The sequence below is a fragment of the Myotis davidii genome, unplaced genomic scaffold (genome assembly GCF_000327345.1).
Source record: "Myotis davidii unplaced genomic scaffold, ASM32734v1 scaffold304, whole genome shotgun sequence".
In the NCBI taxonomy this organism is placed as follows: Eukaryota; Metazoa; Chordata; class Mammalia; order Chiroptera; family Vespertilionidae; genus Myotis; species Myotis davidii.
The window spans coordinates 181,809-194,726 of record NW_006297661.1 but is presented as its reverse complement, the minus strand read 5'-3'; the positions used below and the strand labels follow the sequence as shown (position 1 = coordinate 194,726).

General features: G+C 39.4%; 1 long non-coding RNA gene across 5 annotated transcripts in view; it reads left to right on the top strand.

The window, feature by feature from the left end:
* The first annotated feature begins 6,388 nt into the window (after positions 1-6,388).
* LOC107184593 overlaps positions 6,389-12,918 on the top strand; it is a 32,355-nt gene continuing 25,825 nt past the window's right edge. For all 5 annotated transcript variants that reach the window (XR_001515488.1, XR_001515486.1, XR_001515485.1 and 2 more), the window contains exons 1-2: positions 6,389-6,426; positions 10,855-10,926. This is a non-coding gene — a long non-coding RNA (uncharacterized LOC107184593). The remainder of the gene's footprint in view (positions 6,427-10,854; positions 10,927-12,918) is intronic.

Here is a 12,918-nt window from a genome sequence, read left to right as displayed (position 1 = left end):
CATTTAGTACTATGAAATTATTGATAAATGATGGGAGTAATTTACACTTTCATCACAGCAAAAAAGGAGTCACAGTTTCTTCTGCTTGGTCAATAACATTTTTATTAATTTTTTTCATGAAATTTGGTATTTATTGGACTTTAATAAGTGTAGGCTAATCATATTACATATACTATGTCAAGGGCTAAAAATAAATTAATATACTAGAGAGTTAGAATTTTAATAAATACAGGAAATGCATGTGAATCTCTAGCACTGGAGTTCTGATTACTGATACTGCCATCAAATGAAACACCTTTGTGTGTGTGTGTGTGTGTATGTGTATTATGTTATCTTTTGATGGTAAAGGCTAAAAATGCATTCTGGATTTCTTTTAAAAAAATATGTTCTTTATTGATTTTAGAGAGAGAGGAAGAGAGAGGGATAGAGAGGTAGCAACGTCAATGAGAAACATTAATTGGCTGCCTCTGCATGCCCCCCAGGGGAGATTGAACCCACAACCTGGACCTGGTTCGAGGGAATCGAACTGGCAACCTTTTGGTTCATGGGTTGACACTCAACCACTGAGCCACACCAGCTGGGCAAAGCTTAATGTTCCACTCAGACTGGATTTCTTAAGGGGAAAAAAAAGCTGGGGAGGTTTATTAGAGAAATACCAGGGTATCTCATGGCATTCAGGTCTGGGATGCATTCCTGAAACAGATTGGAATTAGGAGCTGGGCCACTGAGGGGAACTCAGAAAGTGAATGAATTCTTGCCATCTCTTCCTTTTTCTCTTTGTCAAATGGCAGCAAGGTGGTGGCCAATAATAGGGTCACATGTAATATTACTACAGCTGTTAGGGTGACTTGCTGTACTTCCATAGATTTGCCCGGTGAGGAGTAAACGTGCCCAAATGGATTCAGACAGTTAATTACTTACACAGGCAGCAAAAGCAAGTCGTTATGGTGTCAGTTCCCTGTGTCCCTTATGCCACAGATAACACCGAAGTGAACTGGCCAGATGATAGGCTGTATGAGCAGTGGGTCCCTCAGAACCACAGCCAAGCAGCTTTATAAACTTACACTGAAGTCTGTAGTGGGAGTGAGGTGCAAATTCTTGTGCTCAACTGAAATTAGGGAGGTCTATGAGACATGGCCTTGTGGCAGCCTTCCGCAAGATAGTGGGAGAAACAGCCTCAGCAGTTCCTCAGCAGGCGGCTGATCTTTCCTGATGCTATAATAAATCCCGGGGCATTCTGCCAAGACTCAGGTCCGACTGTGGCTGTGTGAGCCTTGCCTACATGGTCTGTGTGGAGATGTGCACGGTTGTCCACGTGCCGCGCTGTGGAGCGATTTCCCTGTGCTCCTGGTGTTTGCATCTGTCTTTTTTCTGCTGTTGTCTGCTCCTCCATCCACGTGGCAGAAGGTGTTCCCCAATAGCTCCTGAGCTTACATGCTCTTGATTTCTGTAGAGAGAGCAAGAGACTGGTTTTCCGATTTTCAGTGCTAGTGTAAAATCTTGAGGAAAGACTCAAAATAACCCAGTGTTGGTCAGGGACCCACCTCTGCACCAATCGATTATAGCCAATGCCCATGTGGATGTGGGGGTGGGATCGGATCTCAGGGAAATTATTTTCCAGAGAAGCTACACACATCATGAGATGGGCAATAGCTGTCTTTTATAAAGATATAAGTTTATGTTTTATTAAAAGGTGGTTTGTAATATTTGTAATTAAAAGACCAAAGAGATTGATGTACTGACAGTTGCTTGGACAATATGCATCCAAATGCTGGCCTTGAGTTTGTAGTTTATATCTAGCTATTATATCCAGATATTGTTACTAATGGCAACTGTGTTTTATAGGATAAAAGGTGTGCTCAAGATAAGTCAATATGTATTGGAGTTTTATAGACTTCTAGTCTGCATTCTCAGCTTCAAGTAGTAGCATATGAATCATAGGCCAATGATGAGAGTTTCAGGAAGATCACCAAGGCCTAACAGTGTAGAGGGGTTAAGGATGAAAATGAGAAGAGGCCACTGGATTAGACCCTGGTACCCAGTGTGGTCCTGAGATAAGCATCAGGGGCATAGTAGCCCCTGAAAACTTGTTAAAAATGTGGGGTCTCAGGCCTCACTTAAGACCTACCATATCAGAATCTGCATTTTAGAAAGGTCCCCAAGTTATTGGTTTTTATTTCCAAGTTTTAGAAGCACTGCCCTAGAAGACCTTTGAGAAAAGAAGCTCACAGGGTGGAGCCAGATTGCAGAGGGTTTCAAGTTAAATTTCTTGATTTTTATTGCTGACCAGAGAGAGTAGAATGAATTCTGGATGTCTTATTATGTGCCCTCAATTTAGCTTTCAGGTTTATTTTCTACCCCTTTCCTACACATTCCATTTGGTTTCTGCTAAATATATCTGCTAACCATACTTGAATATTCCACCTATATTCCCAGTGCCTGGAAATGTCTTCCCCTTGTTTTCTCTACCTATTGAAATCCTATCCATTTTCCAAGGCTTAGCTAGAAAACTATTTTCTGCATAAATGTTTCCCAGATGGCCTCTGCAGCCCCATCCAGCTTTAACATTCTCATTAACATGTGGATGGTGCAAATAATAAAAAATGGCTAACATTTATCGTGTTAATGGTAAATGCCAGACCCAGTTCTAAGCTTTACATGTATTAACATTTTTTAATCCTTACCTCAGCTCCAGGATGAAGAAACCAATGTACTGAGGGTCTAATTTACTTGCCTATATATGGTTGCACAAGTGTGTAACCGTTTCTATAGAAAATCAGGACAGGAGAGGGACTAGGAGAATATTATTCCTATTGACAGACATTTTTAGAAGTTGGAGAGATCAAGTCAAGCATGCTATCCCTTATTATCTTTGTATCTCTTATTAGTTTACATCCCTTAGGGGAACTTTTATCTACAAATGCAACCCTTATAGTCTTCCTGCTAAATAGTATCTTGCTCTTTCCAAATAGTTTCATGTGTGTGGGCACAAATTAGCTTTTAGCCAAAAGAAAATTCTCAATCCATCCAGGGCCTCTGTGTACAGTTGAGCAGATAGATGGTTGCCTGCAAAAGGACTCTGGCCACTGGAGCAAGTGGGAACTGAAATCTAGCCCATGCTCTGATTCATCATTTGTGTAAACCAGAGCAGAGATGTATCCACCTGTGGGGAGGGGGACACACACACATTTTTCTATTTCTCACAAAGACCCCAGATGGATTGGCAGCAAACCTGACAGCAACACTGACTGAATTTACCCAAATTTACTAGAGCTTCCAAGGTCTCTGAGCCTCAACCTCCCCCACTCCCCCTCAGACCCCGTATCATTACACTGTCTGCTCATTCAGGGCTTCAGAAGGTTGTCTTTATGCATGTCTCTTCCTTGGAGCCAGGAACACGGCTCCCCCCAGTCCCTCCATGGTCCCTAAAGACCAGTTTGGGCTCTTCCATGTGTTTCCAAAGCTCATGGGGTTCTTATCTCATGTCATGTAGGGTCCTTTTAGGCTCATTTAGATTTTGCACCCAACTTCAGAGTCTCCTAGGGTCTTTGCTGAAGTCCCCTTGAACCTCTGAGAGATGCTGCTCTTACTAGGAGTTGTTGGGCTCCTTCCTGCAGGCATGCCAGGCCCCATCCACACTGAGTCCCCTCCACAGTGGCATTTCAAGGACTCTCCTCCTCTTGCCTCCCAGAATCTTATACTCATATTCCTCAAAGTCTGTAAGTTCCATTCAGAATGTTTCCTAAAACATTCCCCTTCCATATATCATTTACATGATCACCATGCTGACAGGACACTGATTTGTTTTGCACAATGTACAGGCTACTGCCTCCTCCTCTACGGCCCTCCCCTAGTTCCCTGTATCTTGTAGGTACACACCCCAGTGCGTCTTCAATCACTCTCTCTATATTGTGCATCTCCCTGGAGGAGTTTTAGTCAAATTGTTTAGTCATAGTATTGTGGAAGCAAGTTTTCCAATTTTGCATTAGATACAGTTCCAAGTACTTTGTACAGTTTATCTCATTAATCACTTTCAAGGGGTAAAATAGAAAGTGAAGTGAAAGACCTGTTTGAGGGGAGGGAACCGTGGACTTCGTGGACAGGCTTCCGGGAGAATAGCTATTGAGAGTATATGTGAAATGTGCATTGTACTGATGGGAGAGAGTCCCAGGCTTTCAACCCAAAAAGGTTACTATGAAAGGCATAGGATAACTTTAAATCTTATTTTTTAAACTCCTGATCTTATATATCTTCATTTTCACAAGATTTCTATCTTTTCTTACCCAAACCCACGATAGTTAAAATGCAGTTAAAAGAAATGCCTGAGCAGGCAGTATGCATACTAGTAGTCCTCTGGATTTTAATTTGGACTAGGTAATAAAAGAGCTGATGCACCGGGGGGTAAGCAAGGTTAAAATTTTGATCAAGGAAATTTCTTTTTTAGAATGGGTGCAAAGGGGACACACATGTGATTTGGGTAAATGGCACCTTTGGAAATTTGGGATTTGGGAAACTGCAATTGTTTGATAATAAATAGCAGGTTGTAGTGAAACAGGTGAGCCTTTATGACACATCAAAGGGAGGCTGGAACCCATTATCTGGGTAATTAGGGAGGAAAAATTCCCCTTATTTCAACCACATAGGAGGAAGCAACTCTACTGCTCAAATTAATTATAAAATACCTTTAAGGGATGTGTTTTAAGTAAAATGTAGTCTTATCTTTTTTAAAGAAAGATCTCAAAAACATGAACAAATAAAATATGAATTGCATAACCACATTTCAAATAATTTCTATTTTACTGTCCTTAATTGAATGATATCTTAAATGTATAAGTATAGTAAATGGGTACATGATTCAGTTGCCATGAAACAACTTCTACACATTTTAGGAAAACCTTATTAAAGCAGCCCTTTCTCACCTACCCCCTGCTGCACTCTCCCACCCTATTGACTACGATATCTCAGAGCAACAAGAACCTGGTGTTTTAGGTACACCACAGTAGGTACTCAGAAACATTTGTTGACTGTATTAATGAATAAATATCAGAAGCACAAGCTACAGAATATTATTCTTAGGGTCCATCAGACAACTGATACTTGCAACATGCTTTCTTTCAACAATATTTTCTTTCATTGTAATCATTCAATAAACGAAGTGAAAAAAATTACCTTCAGGTCTAAAATCTCTGCCATATTCTGAGAGAGACCATGATAATTTTTTAAATTTATACACCATTTTTCACTCCAGGACCCCAAAAATGAAAAGATATGTACAAATTATTTTCAAATGTTGTTATGATTAAAGTAGGTGGTATCTTAACATGACAACGAATGAAACAGTATTTCTTATAATTATTCTAGATTTTAACTGATTTTTTTTCTCACCAATTGTCTTTTCCTTTTAAATTCCTTTATGTTTGTGTCAGTTATTTCCATACTTTATTGTGATTTTGTTATATGCTCATTGTAAGCATTCAGTTAGGTCTGTATCTTTTGATGTTATCAATAGTCCTTGTATTAGTTTACTAGGGCTGTTCGAACAATGTTCCACAAACTGGGTGGCTTATAATTTCGAGAATTTCATTGTTTCACAGTTCTGGAGACTACAGGTCTGAAAGCAAAGTACGGGCAGGGCTGGTTCCTTCTGGAGGCACTGAATGTGTTCCATGCCTCTCTGCTAGCTTTCAGCAGTTGCCAACAATCCTCTTGTTCTTTGGCTGCTGTCACATGGCCTTCTCTCCCTATTTGTGTCTGTCTCTGTGTCCAAATTACCTTCTTCTTATGAGGGGACACCACTCGTCGGATCAGGGCCCATTCTAATCCACGATTAGCTCATCTTAACCTGATTACTTCTGCAAAGATCCTATTTCCAGATAAGGTCACATTCACAGATAACAGAGGTTAGAACTTGAACATCTTTTTGGGGGACACAACTCAGTTGTATTTTTCTTTTCATATTGTGTTTCTCATATTCACATCACATATCTCAAGCTATGGTCCTGTGTTTCTTTTCCTTCCAATGTAAAACTTTGTGAAAAGTTTCTCACTCAGTTTTCAACCCAATGCAATTGGCATATCTGACTTTCCCTTTCTGCTGAAACTATTAACTACTGGGCTTCATTCCTAATTTTACTTAATATTTGTGGAGTTTCACATCTCTGACCAGTTTTTCTTTGTAAAATTGTCTCTGCTGTTTTCTTTTACCCCCTTCTTCATATCTCATCACTTTTTAATTGTCTCTCTTCTTTCCCTTTCCTCAAAAATTGATGTTCAAGATGAAGTAGGTGAACACGGTGCTTACCTCCTCCCATGACCACATCAGAATTACAACTAAACTACAGAACAACCATCATTCAGAACTGCCTGAAGTCTAGCTGATCAGAACCCTTCAACTAAGGATATAAAGAAAAAGCCACATTGGGACTGGTAGGAGGGGTGAAGATGAATGGGCTGGCCCCACACCCGCGTGTGGCAGATAAAAACTGGGAGCATTATCTTGGCTGTGCAGGTGCCCCCTGAGGAGCCAGGGATCTCATCTCCCAGCGAGCCCCCCAGCCCAGGGTTCCAGTGTCAGGAAGAGAAGTCCCCATAACCTGTGGCTGTGAAAACCAAGGAGGCTGAGATGGTGGCTGAGTGAGACTGAGGGCTGCTGAACTCCCAGGCCTTCCTCTTAAAGGGCCCACACAAGGACTTATTTAAACTCACTGGCTCTGAGCTCCAGCACTGGAGCAGAAGCTCAAAGTCCCCAGAGACATAGGAGGAACTGAAGTGTCTCGCTTTGGGTGAGGGCTGGAGAGACAGCTTTCTTCCAGACAGACGTGCTGGCTGAGGTCATTGTTTCTTTGCTGAGCCCTCCCTCTGCAGGCACAGGCCTGGCCATATCTGAGTCTCCATCAGCCTAACACTGTTAGCCCCACCCTGATGATTCCCTGAGACCCCGCCCCCTCAACTTGCTGTCTTACTTATGCTCTCTGTAAGAGATTCATTTTAGGTCCAAGGACACACAGACTGATAGTAAAAAAAAAATCTAAAAAGATATTTCATGAAAATGGAAACAAAGAAAATGCTGGGTAGCAATACTTATACCAGACAAAGGCTATAACAAAGACAAAGAAGGACCCAGCAATTCAACTTCTAGGTATTTATCCAAAGAAACCCAAAATGCTAAATCAAAAAGACATATGAACCCATATGTTCATTGCAACATTATTTACAACTAGAGGCCTGATGCACGAAATTCATGCAAAAGTAGGCCTTCCTTCCCCTGGCTGCCAGCACCGGTTTCCATCTGGCACCTGGGACCCAGGCTTCCCTTGCAGTCCCAGCTTCGTCTGGAAGGTCATCCGGAAAGACGTCCAGAAGGACATCCAGTCTAGTATATTACGCTTTTATTATTATAGATAGCTAAGATTTGGAAGCAACTTGAGTGTTCATCAAGAAATTAATAAAAAAGAAGTGGCCCCGGTTGGTTTTGCTCAATGGTTAGAGTGTTGGCCGTTGGACCTAAGGGTCACAGGTTCGATTCTCAATCAAGGGCATGTACCTTGGTTGCAGGTTCCATCCTCAGCTCCGGTCAGGGCTTGAGTGGGAGGCAACCAATCTATGTGTTTCTCTTATGTTGATGTCTCTCTCTCTCTCCTTCCTCCCTCCCTTCCACTCTCTCTATAAAAGTCAGTGGAAAAAAATATCCTCTGATGAGGATTAAAAAAAAAAGAAGTGGTGCATAAATACAACAGAATATGATTCAGCCATAAAAAAGAATGAAATCTTGCCATCTGCAACAACATGGATGGACTTAGAGGATATTGTGCTGAATAAAATAAGTCAGACAGAGAAAGACAAATGCTATATGATTTCACTCATATTTGGAATCTATGTAAAAAACAAAGTAAATGAACAAGCAAAACAGAAACAGACTCATAAATACAGAGAACATTTTGACAGTTGTCAGATGGTAAAGTGTTTGGGAGGATGGGTGAAAAAGGTGAGGAGATTAAGTACAAATTGGCAGTTATAGAATAGTCATGGGGATGCAAAGTACAGCATAGGGAATTTAGTCAATAATATTGTAATAACTATATATGGTATCAGATGGGTATTAGTTTTATCGAGGTAAAGACTTCCTAAGTTATATAAATGTCTAATCAATGGGTTCTACACCTGAAATAATCTAATATTGTACATAAACTGTAATTGAAAAAAAAATTACATTCTTCAGGGTTCTAAAGTTCTCTGCCCTACGCCCTCTGTTATCTCCCTGAACAAGCCCATCTGCTTCCTGGCTTCAGCATTATCCATTTGCAGATACTGTTGGATCTATATATCCAACTCCTTTGTGCCCCGCAGACAATTTCTAACAGAAAAAAAGAACATGGAATCAAGAGTCACGTGGAGTCTAATGATTTTCAAAATTGTTTCAGAGCTAAATTTTGAAACTGATATTAGACCCTCAAGTACCATTTTCTCTTTTTATGTAGTTGCACCCATCCTTATTTTGAGTTCAGTCTTTCCATTCATTCTTTTTGCTGTCTTAAGAAGTCACAAATGAATTTCTCCGGGTGTTTGTTTGGGTTAGGTGGATCCTACCTAATTATCTAGCCAATAATTTTAATAAGACAAGTGGGAAACTGCAAGATAAATTTTAAGTACTAACTTTTATTGAATAATTACTGAGTGCAAAGCACCTTCCTTTGCTTAAATCATTTATATTAATTTATAATTTCTTGAAGATGAGGGAAGTGAAGCTCAGAGATATTAAATAACATGCTTGAGGCCAGTGACAGAGCATGGACTCAAACTATGTTCTCTTTGCTTTCAAAACTTATACTCCTACCCACTACCCCATAGTGTGCAGAAGGAGAAATCAGGTTGGCAGCCGCATACAGAGTATTACCTTCATAAGGCCTCCTGTCCTTTTGGTTGGGTTAAATATTGTAGCTGCTCTGGAACTTGAATATTGATGAACAGACAGGGTTTGCCCTTGGTAGAACAGGCCATTTCTTGTTTTAGCTTGATCTTTAAATATCAGCCATAGCACAAGTATGAAATCCTCCATATTAATCAGTAGGGGGTCTATCCGCATCAATGGGTGACCCCTTTACTTCCAGCCCCTACAGGCAATTGATTAGGAATGAACTGAGTCTTAATCCTCAGGTGATTGGTAATTGAACCCGTATGTAACTAGACACCAGAATGACTTACTAGAGTGAGAACAGCCCCAAAACAGATTGAACAAACAAACCTGTTTGTGACAAATGAGGGAAGTTAGGTTGCATAAAATAGGTATAGGTATCTTGAGCCTTTTTGTTTGCATGAATCTGGTAGCAAGGGTGAGTTTAGTTGACTGTCCAGAAAAACTAGAATGGACTATTGTAGGAGAAAGATATAACATTGGAGAAAGAATAATAAAATGTATGTTTCAATAAAATTGAATGACACCTAAAATAGAATTATGGCTAAAAGTTTTACAGAGAAAGAGAGAGAGAGAGAGAGAGAGAGAGAGAGAGAGAGAGAGAGAGAGAGAAGAAGAAGAAGAAGAAGAAGGGAAGGGAAGAGAGGAGAGGGGAGATATTGAGAAAGAGAGATGAGACATGCCATAATGCTGTTTCTTTGGAAAAGTTACCAATATTTATGGGTCATCAAGTGTACCAAAATCAGAGTAATACAATTATGGGAAACATTAGTTTTTATTGTTGTTGTTGTTTTTATAGTTATTTTGGAGAATCATTATAGAGATAGATTAAAACACTTTGAGATAAATTAAATTACAAGTACTTCTCCAAAGATGCGCGTCCTTCTAGGGCAGTGGTTCTCAACCTTCCTAATGCCTCGACCCTTTAATACAGTTCCTCATGTGGTGACCCCCAACCATAAAATTATTTTCGTTGCTACTTCATAACTGTAATTTTGCTACTGTTATAAATCATAATGTAAACATCTGATATGCAGGATGTGTTTTCATTGTTACAAATTGAACATAATTAAAGCATAGTGATTAATCACAAAAACAGTATGTAATTATATACGAGTTTTCCGATGGTCTTAGGCGACCCCTGTGAAAGGGTCATTCGACCCCCAAAGGGGCTGTGATCCACAGGTGGAGTACCGCTGTTCTAGGGCAATACATCTGCTTGGCTCCTTTATCAGTGAACAAACTAAAAACTCCATTCAGTACTTGTGCATACCTTTAGATGGCGCTGTCTCTCTATAATTTTGGCAATATGCTAAAAAGGAAAGGCTTTCGGCAGACTTTCTGTAGAAGTGTGTTAATTTCTAATTAGATACCACTGTTGTAAAACATTTGGAACAGGTGCCTTGCATAGATTGTAGAGAATTATACATCTAAAAATTATAGAGGACTGTACTTTTGAATTAATTTTTAAATTTAATCATTATTCTTAGTTTATGAAAAAATAGGTTTATGTATCTAAGAGATATGGAAGAAACTATGTTGCTATAATATTTATTTTCTCTGTGGTGGTCTTGCTTTCTTAATTAAAGTGGAGTTCTGGAATAAAACAAAAATTGTTAGTAAGCTTAGCATAAATGTCATATTGCTTGCTTGTAGGTCCTGGAGACTACCTTGTAAAAATGAAACTTCTAGAGTGCATCATTTTGTTTCTCTAAAGTTTCAGTGTTAGACTGTATATTACTCTCATAGTAAATTATAAGCTGTGAACAGGACCTAGAGTGCTAAGTGTACATTTCTTTTAATTTATCTCTCTGAAGTAGTCACTCATAATGCCATTACTTGTTTTAATCCACTGGACTTTAACATAAGAAAGTGAGATATATGAAAATATATTTTTCTTGAACATAAATTTCAAACATGATTTTTTTAATTTTTAATTTTAGATTTTGTGGAGTTAGTTAATAGGAAATACCAGAAGTCCTTGCTCATGTAAATGAACTTTTAACCACAAGATGGTAGTATAACTTTCCCATTTTAAAATTTTTTAAAAATGTTTATGAAGTTAAACAAATTATTTCTTCTCTTTTAATGAGAAATCTATGCAGCTATGACATTTTAGGAAAATTATAAAGAAGGTGAATATTGAAACTACTTACTATAAGAAATACTAAGCCTCTTTAGTATTTTTTTCATTGAGGAATTTTAGCTATACTAAGAAAATATTTATATTAAGTTGAAAGTAGGAATGTGATATCAAAACTGTAAGACATATAAGCATCTTTCTTCTACAGAGCAATATAGTCTCGTGTTTGCCTGCTTGAATATCAAGAAATGAGACTTTTTTCCCCCTACTGTTTCTTTCATGTTTTCATGGAGATCTGTATTGGCCAATACCTTCTGCTCTTTTGAGCACACATGCTGGACATTAGAAGGTCAACAGAGAAACAAAGAAGGGGAAAAAAGAAAGAAAAGTAGAGATACTGGCACCCCAGTTATTATTATTATTTTTCAAAAGCAATGGTAATAATGTCTATGTGACCCTTGCTGGATTTATATATTCCATAGTTTAAAAATGTATTATCTGTCCATTCAATAGTAGGTATTTAAATAGCCATTATCCATTATTATATGTATTAAAGGTGTTTTCATTGGCATGCTTACATACTCCATAGTATTATGTTTCACTCTACATCGATGCTTTTCACAATTACTTTAGTTTTTTGTGATTAATTAAAAAGAGTATACTGGATCTATTTATTGTTTTTTAAGTCTTGCGAATAGTGAGCCCCCTTTAGGTAAAGACCAAATCTTTGTTTATTTTTTTTTTTTATCTCCAGGCCTAGCATAGTGTTTAGACTATAATAGCCACTCAATAAATCTGTTTTTATTCAAATTAAATTTACCACAAAGCAATACGCTTGTATTGAGACCTATTTTGCTTATGTGCCATAAATGTAGCAGAGATAAAAAAAAAATATCTTCTAGTTTAGAAGCCAAGTACTTTGAACTCTTTCTTGGCATTTTATTTTGCCAATTGTAGAAGGAATATTCCTCATAGAAGTGGTAGTTTCACAGAGCATTAAAAGTAAAACTTTTATTTTTTGACCTAAAGTATATCTCAATGCAAATGGTTCTATGCTAAACAGTATGATTTGCTTTCTAGAATGAAATATAGGACATATAACCAATATAAGATGCATAGTTGCTTCTTGCGTGTAACTATATACAGAAATATTTTATACTAGAGGCCCAGTGCATGAAATTTGGGCACTCGGGGGGGGGGCGTGGATCCCTCAGTCCGGATTGTGAGAGGGTGCAGGCCAGGCTGAGGGACCCCACCAGTGCATGATCGGGGCTGGGGAGGGACGCAGGAGGTTGGCCAGCCAGGGCGGGACTGTGGGAGGGCTCCAGGGTGTGTCCGATCTGTCTCGCTCAGTCCCGATCAGCCAGACCCCAGCAGCAAGCTAACCTACTGGTCAGAACATCTGCCCCCTGGTGGTCAGTGCATGTCATAGTGAGCGGTTGAGCGGACTTAGCATATCATTAGCATATTATGCTTTGATTGGTTTAACGGACCACCAGATGAACGGACAATTAGCATATTAGGCTTTTATTATATAGTCTGGCCCTCCAACGGTCTGAGGGACAGTGAACTGGCCCCTTATTTAAAAAGTTTGAGGACCCCTGTTCTAGAAGTGAACATACACATATAGATCTTACCGCACCTATAATACTATCTGTGACTACATCCTATTATATTAAAGACTAGAGGCCCGGTGCACAAAAATCATGTGTGTGTGGGGGGAATCCCTCTATGCCGGCCTGCACCCTCTCACAGTTTAGGAGCCCTTGAGGGATGTCCCCTCAGGGAGCGGGCCTACACCGTCAGTTGGACATCCTTAGCATTGCTGCGGAGGGGGTAGAGGGTCCCCCCCCCGCCTCTGCATTGTGAGCCCGGCTTCTGGCTGAGGAGCTCACAGGCCAATATCCCTTATGAATACAAATGC